Genomic DNA, 7,279 nt, shown 5'->3' with positions numbered 1-7,279 from the left:
ATAAGAAATATTCAAGTGACCAAAATACTTGTTTGTGAAAATAAATAACAAATGAAAGGTGATTTCTTATGGAGCAGTTCTTTCAAATGTCAAACAGCTTCGATAATGAAGCAAGTGAAATCTGAAAACTATCCTGGCAACAAGTCGAAATTGATAGGGAATTCTGACAAAAACTGTCACACCATTTGATGTTTGAATTTGTCTTTTTATTGGATGAGGTTATAAAACTAAGTGCCGCCGATAAAATAACAATCCTCTCAATTTGAACAAGAGCAGTAGGGTGGTACACTAGTACGACTCAGTAAACAGCTGATTATTTATGCATCGTATCCATGGGCAACTGCGGGGTAACTGCAAGAAGGCGCAGGAAATTAGACTTGAGTCAAGAACGACTATTTATTATTATTTTTTTATTCAAACTATTTTTTTTTCTTGGACTAAAAAAAACCCCAAAATATTTCATATTACGCTTCTAAAATATAAAATGAATATATGAAGTCTTTTTATCGTGATTTTATGAAGAATTAGAATTATTAAAAAAATATAGATACTAGACGGGCTGAACAAGGAAGTCTAATTTCACCCCAAGAATTTGCAACACACCGCATCTCGGGTGCATTCCTAGCGTTCTTGCCGCACTCTCACGATCACCTAGCTAGGCCATGTGCACAAGCCAGTCACATGTTCACAGTACACACGTTGTTAGCCAGTTCACCGATCTCATTCCTGATCTCGTGCGTGTAGAAAATTCTATCAAAACTAAGCCAGACATGATTTTGGAACATACATTACAATGTCAAGACCTTTTCAGTGGACTTTGAATTCGCTATTTGTCTGTTTTAGCTCTTGAATGTACGACTTCGAACGTCCGATTTGTTTTTCACTACACCACGTGGAGTCCCGGGTTTTCTCAGCCCCATGCTTCTCCACACATGCACGTCACACTAGCACTGTGTACCTGTGTACACACACAAGCCATCGCGATCGAAGTTTGAGCGATAGCGATAACATGTGCGGAGCAGACATGCGGATTTCAGCACAGGGTAAATGAGCAGTTGAACGTATCACGATTGTAAAACAAATCTTTTTCTATGTCTCTGCAAATTTGAATTAGGCTATCTTAGCATAGATAGATTATGATACATTACAAAATAGATTAGCCATAGCAAGAACTTGCTTACATGAGAGTTATTAGATAACGTTGCAAAATAAAAACCCCGTCATTGAATGGAATGTTCCAGAGCTATCTCGGGGGCGGGGGGTGGGGCACGAGGACATTATGGACACGTCGATTCGCAAGTGGGTAAGATGTGATTACAGATGGCTTGAAATGAAGAGGATTTATCAATGAAATACACAGAAACAATATTTTTTCATAATTCCTGCATAATTTATTATTTCTTTTCATAAAATTCACATAAACTAGTGCTGTATTGAGTCAACTAAGTGCATATTAGCACGAGTGTACACGCATCATCCCTCCTGCCTAGTGGGAATGACACAGGCAGTTTTTTCCATGACGTATGAATGCTCTTCGCGTGTAGATCGCGCCGTAGGGAAGATCGCGCCCAAGTTCATGGCCAACTTACTAGGCAGGCACGATATTACAGATTACACAGAGGCCCGTACGTGGATGGGTTAAAGGGATAGAAATCAGTTGTGAAATGGCAGAGATATCCAAAAACAAAGAGGTCCTCATAAAACGTGCGACCCACTTTTCATTAGTATCACTTTGTTTTTCTTTGTTTTTGCTTTTTTTTTAGGGGGGGGATTTCTTGGCCGTTTCAAAACTTTGCATTAGAAGAAATGGGCATTACATTAAGTGGGTGCACAATGAAGTGATTGTCACAAACTATGTAGACAGAACAGACAAGGTAATGTGGAGTGAGACCATCTGAGAATGAGACTTATTAACAATAAACCAAGCAAAGATTCTGCAAACATAATACAAATTCTCCTCACGACTCTGCTAGTTACACATGATTTCTTTAAACTTCCCTGAATTTTCCACATTGTTCCGTGTTGTCGTGAGGAGATGGGGCACATCACATACAAAATAAATCTTCCTCTCTTCATCCACTGAATTGATGGCATAGTGTCCGTCCTCACTCGCTGAACAAAGTTTGTAAAATTTGCGATTACAGGATGCCCCATCTGAAACTATCGCTCTAACTTTCAGTCCTGCACTAGCTTTCTAGGGCAATTACAGTTTTGAATATGCAATCATATATTTCCCCACTTCTCAAGGCTGAAGAGGGAAACAAGGCAACAGCTTGTTTCTTGGATGAGAAAATTCTCCGTGCCATTATCTTGAATGCATGAGATGCTATGTCATCCTGATCGTCTTCCATAAGTTTCTCAGTTGCACGCAACTCATTGTTCACGCTCCCTACGTTGACAAATCCAAGTAGGCATCAATGATGATGAGTACACCAGTCCAGATTTAATTTTCATCTCATCACACAAGAGCGATACATTTCGTTGATAATCATGTTCGATGTTCATTTCAAGCACCATTTGTTCAATGATTTCATGGTGCACTCCTGTCTTGACTTCCGTAAAGTGCGTGTACTTAGAGACTGTTGATATGGCTGGCAAAATCAAAAAGCTGCTCTCCTTTATGAGTTTATATGCTGCCGGTGACTTGCTTTGGACAGCAATTGCCCAACGTATGACAGATGGGTGCCACCGCATCTGTCGATTGTCTTTTGTCTCACAAGCTTTCAACTGTTCCTCCCACAAGAATTTTTGTGGCGTATTGTCCTTCAGCTTGCTGCACACCTCAGCTGAAGCCCTCCTGTGCACAATTTCGGAAATTTCCTTGAAGTTCTCTTTATTTGTTACCAGAACACTTTTTTTACCTTCTTTCTCAAGAGTCGGACATTACTTTTCACATTTTGTCTATCTTTCTGGATGTTTCTGGCCCTCGAAACAAGCTGTTTGTTTTTTTTTTGTCAGCGACAATAGTTTTGTTCTGGATGATACCCAAGCTTTCATGGGAGAACTCTGACTCTGTCTATTTTTTAGTGAGAACAAATCACTTCTTTGGATTCTGCATACACTGCATCTGTCCATGTCACTTTCGTCACTTTCATCAAACAATTGACAATTTGTTCCCCTGACAGTGTTCACTGGCTGACTTCTGTCTATATAGTATGCTTTTAGTTCTCTTTTTTTCCACAAAGTCTACAAAGTCTTGGTTTCCACAACATGACTTCAATTCAGCCACACACTTAACAAGGTTTTGCACAGTCTCAGCATCATTTAGTGTCTTGGGCACATGTTTAAAAAGATTTGAGTTTGGAGGAATAACTTTCCCAAAAACGGAACCATCCCAAGTACAGTCCTTGTAAACTGAGACACATTTGGTGACACTTACTTCATTTCCTTTAACCCGTTGAGGACGAGTCCCGAGTATACTCGGGCAGGTGTCTATGTGAAATGCGTGTTGTAGCAAAATCAGTCCATCCTCAACGGGTTAACAGCTACATTAAAATATAAGGTCCTATCAGGCTGGTGACTAACTGACATGCCATGTTGGTCTGCTGCCTCCCTTCCTGCTGCGATGATCTCAGCAGAAATATCCTGCTCCTCCAGTCCAGCACAAATCGCACACAGCCCCGCTTCATGTGCTTTGAATTCGTGAAGGGGGATGTTCACTGTGCACACTTTCCTTTGTCTTTTTAGGACTTTGAATCGAGCCAATTTGCTCTCACATGTGATACAGATATATGGAGGGAATATGTCACCACTTTCCTCCACTACATCCAGTGACAACGCTTCCCTAATTTGCTTGGCATATGCTTCCTTCTTGTACAGCTTACCGTATTCGCCGGCGTATAGGCCGCAGTATTTTTCAGAAAAATAAAAATGAAAAGTCGGGGTGCGGCCTATCCGGCGGTCAAACCAAAATTGGTCTCTGCAACCCGGCAAGTCGGGAGTGAAAACTAACACATTTATGCATGTATGGGACTACACAATAGGCAACTACGGAGGCAACCATCCTTTGATGAATGCCGGTATACAAATCTTAGGAGCAAAGCTGCATTCCGTGTTTGTTTCATAACTTTCCTCATCAGTATGTCCTCTTTGTCGTTTCTATAAAATTTTAACGAGACAAAAATAAAACTTAAGCTCAAAGCGTAGCGCTAAAAATGAGTGTTTGTCAATCATTGAGAATGACATGTCATACTCATAGTCACGAACCTGTCTATTGTACACATATCAAGTCGACGACTGGCACATGACAATGAACACTGCACTGTGTTAATCACGCTTGGTGGCTAGTGCCATTCATCAACGTACAAAACCTGTCTATTGTACACATGCAACTCGACGACTCGCACATGACAATGAACACAATACAATCACGCTCGGTACGGTGGCTAGTGCTATTCATCAACGTACGGTACGGCTCAGCGCGGCAAGCTTCTGTGCACAAACGATGAATGCTCCGCTCACAACACGCATTGTCTATCTAATGTTATGAATGGGCAAATCCATGCATAGCTGATTCATAGCCGATCGATCAAATGGGAGAAACACGGTACGGTAGTCAGAACCGTGTCTTGTAACAGGCTGCTCATGAAACTTCATTTAAAAATACGAAACTTGAAACAAGTATTGTTTTCAGTTTGAGATTTATTAACTTACAGTGCTAAATCAGAACACCTGCCCGACGCTTCAGAAAATTACGCATTTTAATGGAACTCATTCACGTTCGTTTCACAACGTACCGTAACATTTTTCTTTTTCATTTCTCTCATTTCTCGTTTCTCGTTTCCGCTTTTCTCAGTTCATTTCCCGGGATACCCAAACGCTCGTGACATCGGCATTCTCAAACGTTCATGCGTCACATTAACATCCTTATCATCTTTCAGATTCAATCACACTCGAGTCACAACATTCTCTGACGCTCCGGACATCGGCATTGTACATTCACACGTCCACACGATGTGGAATTTCCGCACGCACATTTGCATGCTTTTATTCTGTTTGGTCTTCCTTCCATCCCACCTCGGAGCTTCGAAACTCAATGGACTGATATATTTTAAACCTGTAAAATCAATGAGAGAAAGGTTATCAACATACGTAAATTCAATGTCTAATTAAGGTGTAATTTCTTTTTTTTTTCCCGTGCATTTTTTTCCGTTAATTTTTTTTTTCCCCGTGATTTTTTTTTTTTTCCGTGATTTTTTTTTCCGTATTTTTTTTTTCCGTGATTTTTTATTTTTATTTTTTGCGTTGCGCGAATCGGGGGTGCGGCCTATACGGCGCTGCGGCCTTTGCGCCGGCGAATACGGTATTTTTCGTTGCTCTAAACTCTGTCGTCAAAGGATGAAAATTCATGCAAAATACGTAAGCCTTTAACTTAAAGGCATGCTATAACTCTTTTGATAACAATTAACAGTAACACAAAGACTCTCTTCGGATCCATTTATGAAAACTGTCAGTGTCATTTCATAACATGATTATTGACATGATTGAATAGGGAGCATATATGAATTTTATGATCTAAATCATGGGCGGCGATCCTCACACTCACACTAACACGAATTCTAATTTCTATTCAAGGGGGGGGGGGGCAACAATAGTGCATCTCCCCCCCCCCCACCACCACTTGAATAGAATTCCTGCGAGGATTGCCGCCAGTGATCTAAAAGACGAAATTAATCTAAATTGATAACAGATAGAATCATAGACCTCGTTAAGAGATATAATTCTTAGCAAACAACAACAATCACACACCGACACAGAGAGACACATGCATTGCAGGGGGAACAAAATTTAAAAAAAAAAAAAAAAAAAAAAAAAAAAAAACTTGGTTAGAAACTGTTTTAAAACCATTGTCCCATACTATCATTTTAGTGTCTGGCTGTTCACTCAACTGTTACTTTCTTCATCCATTTTGATTCTTTTCCCGTGTCGTCATATCTATTCGTGTCTTTCATTGTCCCTTTATTTTAGACCATTCAACACATATCGTGAATTGTTGACATTTACGGTGCTTGCAAAAACATTAAAAAACCTTCAAAATATGCACAACCCTGCTTTGCGCATCGTTGTTTTCTGTAGCGAACAACTGGAAAACTACGATTGCGTAACACATTCGCAGCAAAATCACTCAAAAATCAGCAAATTGAGCTTTGGATTCGATAATTATTTTCAAAAACGCGAACAATTGCACACTCACAACACAGTATTCTACACGAAGGACAAAGCTTCATCTCACGAAAACCAGCAAATTCACACTGGAAAAACTTGCGGAAATCATGAAAAAAGGCTAAATTAGTGATACTTTCGAACACATAATATCATACATACCTTCTTCAGATGGTGAAACCTAAAATATTTGTAGAAATATGAAGGATTGCAGAGTTGACCGTATTATATTATTGACCTTTCATTAAAATGAAATTGGTCTAAGGGCTTATAAATTGTTTTCTTATGAATTGATTGCTAGAAAATGTGCCGAACATCACAGACCTTACCTCTAATTGCTTCAACCGTCACTCTGTTCAGAGGCTTCAGGTGGGCCACATTCTTCTTTTTAGCATTCCATATGCCTAGTGAGGAAAACATTGCGAGCTCTTCCCCCATGAAGACCATCCCAATTACAGAGTTGAGAAGCCGGTTTTTTGGGCCGGTGGATACTGCTTTGTGTTCAGCTTTGAACAGGTCCTTCTTGTCCACAAGTACCGCTGCATATTTCTGAATATCAGCTGGGTCACTGATGAGAGGACGCTGGAAAAACTTTGTACTTGTGTGTATAATGCATGTGCATATTCCATCAGAATACCATGTCCATGATCTTGTTCCTCATCGGCCTCGCCAGCTTCACGCATACCAGGGCCCAGGGCAGGAGCTCCACTCATTGATGAAAACAGGTTGACTGGCTCAGTGAGAGCCCTGTGCCCCCAAATGAGGGAACATAACTCCTCATTCACCATTGTTTTTGCCTTTCCCACTCATTTTGTTGTGGCATTTAATCTTTAACCACTTACTCTTGATGTACTTCAGTTTGTTATGCATTTGCATCTTCATCTTTCCAACTCCATGTTCGGAAAGTTTGTAGCCCGTCAAATGGGCACCATGCCCCACATGGGGGGCCTCAGGGGGCCTAAATTGGGGCCTAAATTGTAATTGTCCATCTTTTTCTTGAAAACCCCTTTATGAATTTTCACCAAACTTGGCAGGTAGCAGGTATCTCAATTCCATCTAAGTGGCACCATGCCTCACCTGGGGGGCCCTACCCACCCCCATCCCCCAGTAAGGAATC

The 7,279-nt window shown here is 40.6% G+C and overlaps 1 pseudogene; it reads right to left on the bottom strand.

Annotated features, from left to right (window-relative positions):
* Nucleotides 1-1,969: 1,969 nt before the first annotated feature.
* On the bottom strand, nt 1,970-6,950 carry LOC139742908 (uncharacterized; annotated as a pseudogene).
* Between the last annotated feature and the right edge of the window lie 329 nt (nt 6,951-7,279).

Source organism: Diadema antillarum, unplaced genomic scaffold (assembly GCF_040938485.1).
Source record: "Diadema antillarum isolate AM-2024a unplaced genomic scaffold, OU_Dant_1.0 seq00001036_RagTag, whole genome shotgun sequence".
NCBI lineage: Eukaryota > Metazoa > Echinodermata > Echinoidea > Diadematoida > Diadematidae > Diadema > Diadema antillarum.
Note: the sequence above shows the minus strand (reverse complement) of the source record. Positions and strands in the feature narration are given on the sequence as shown.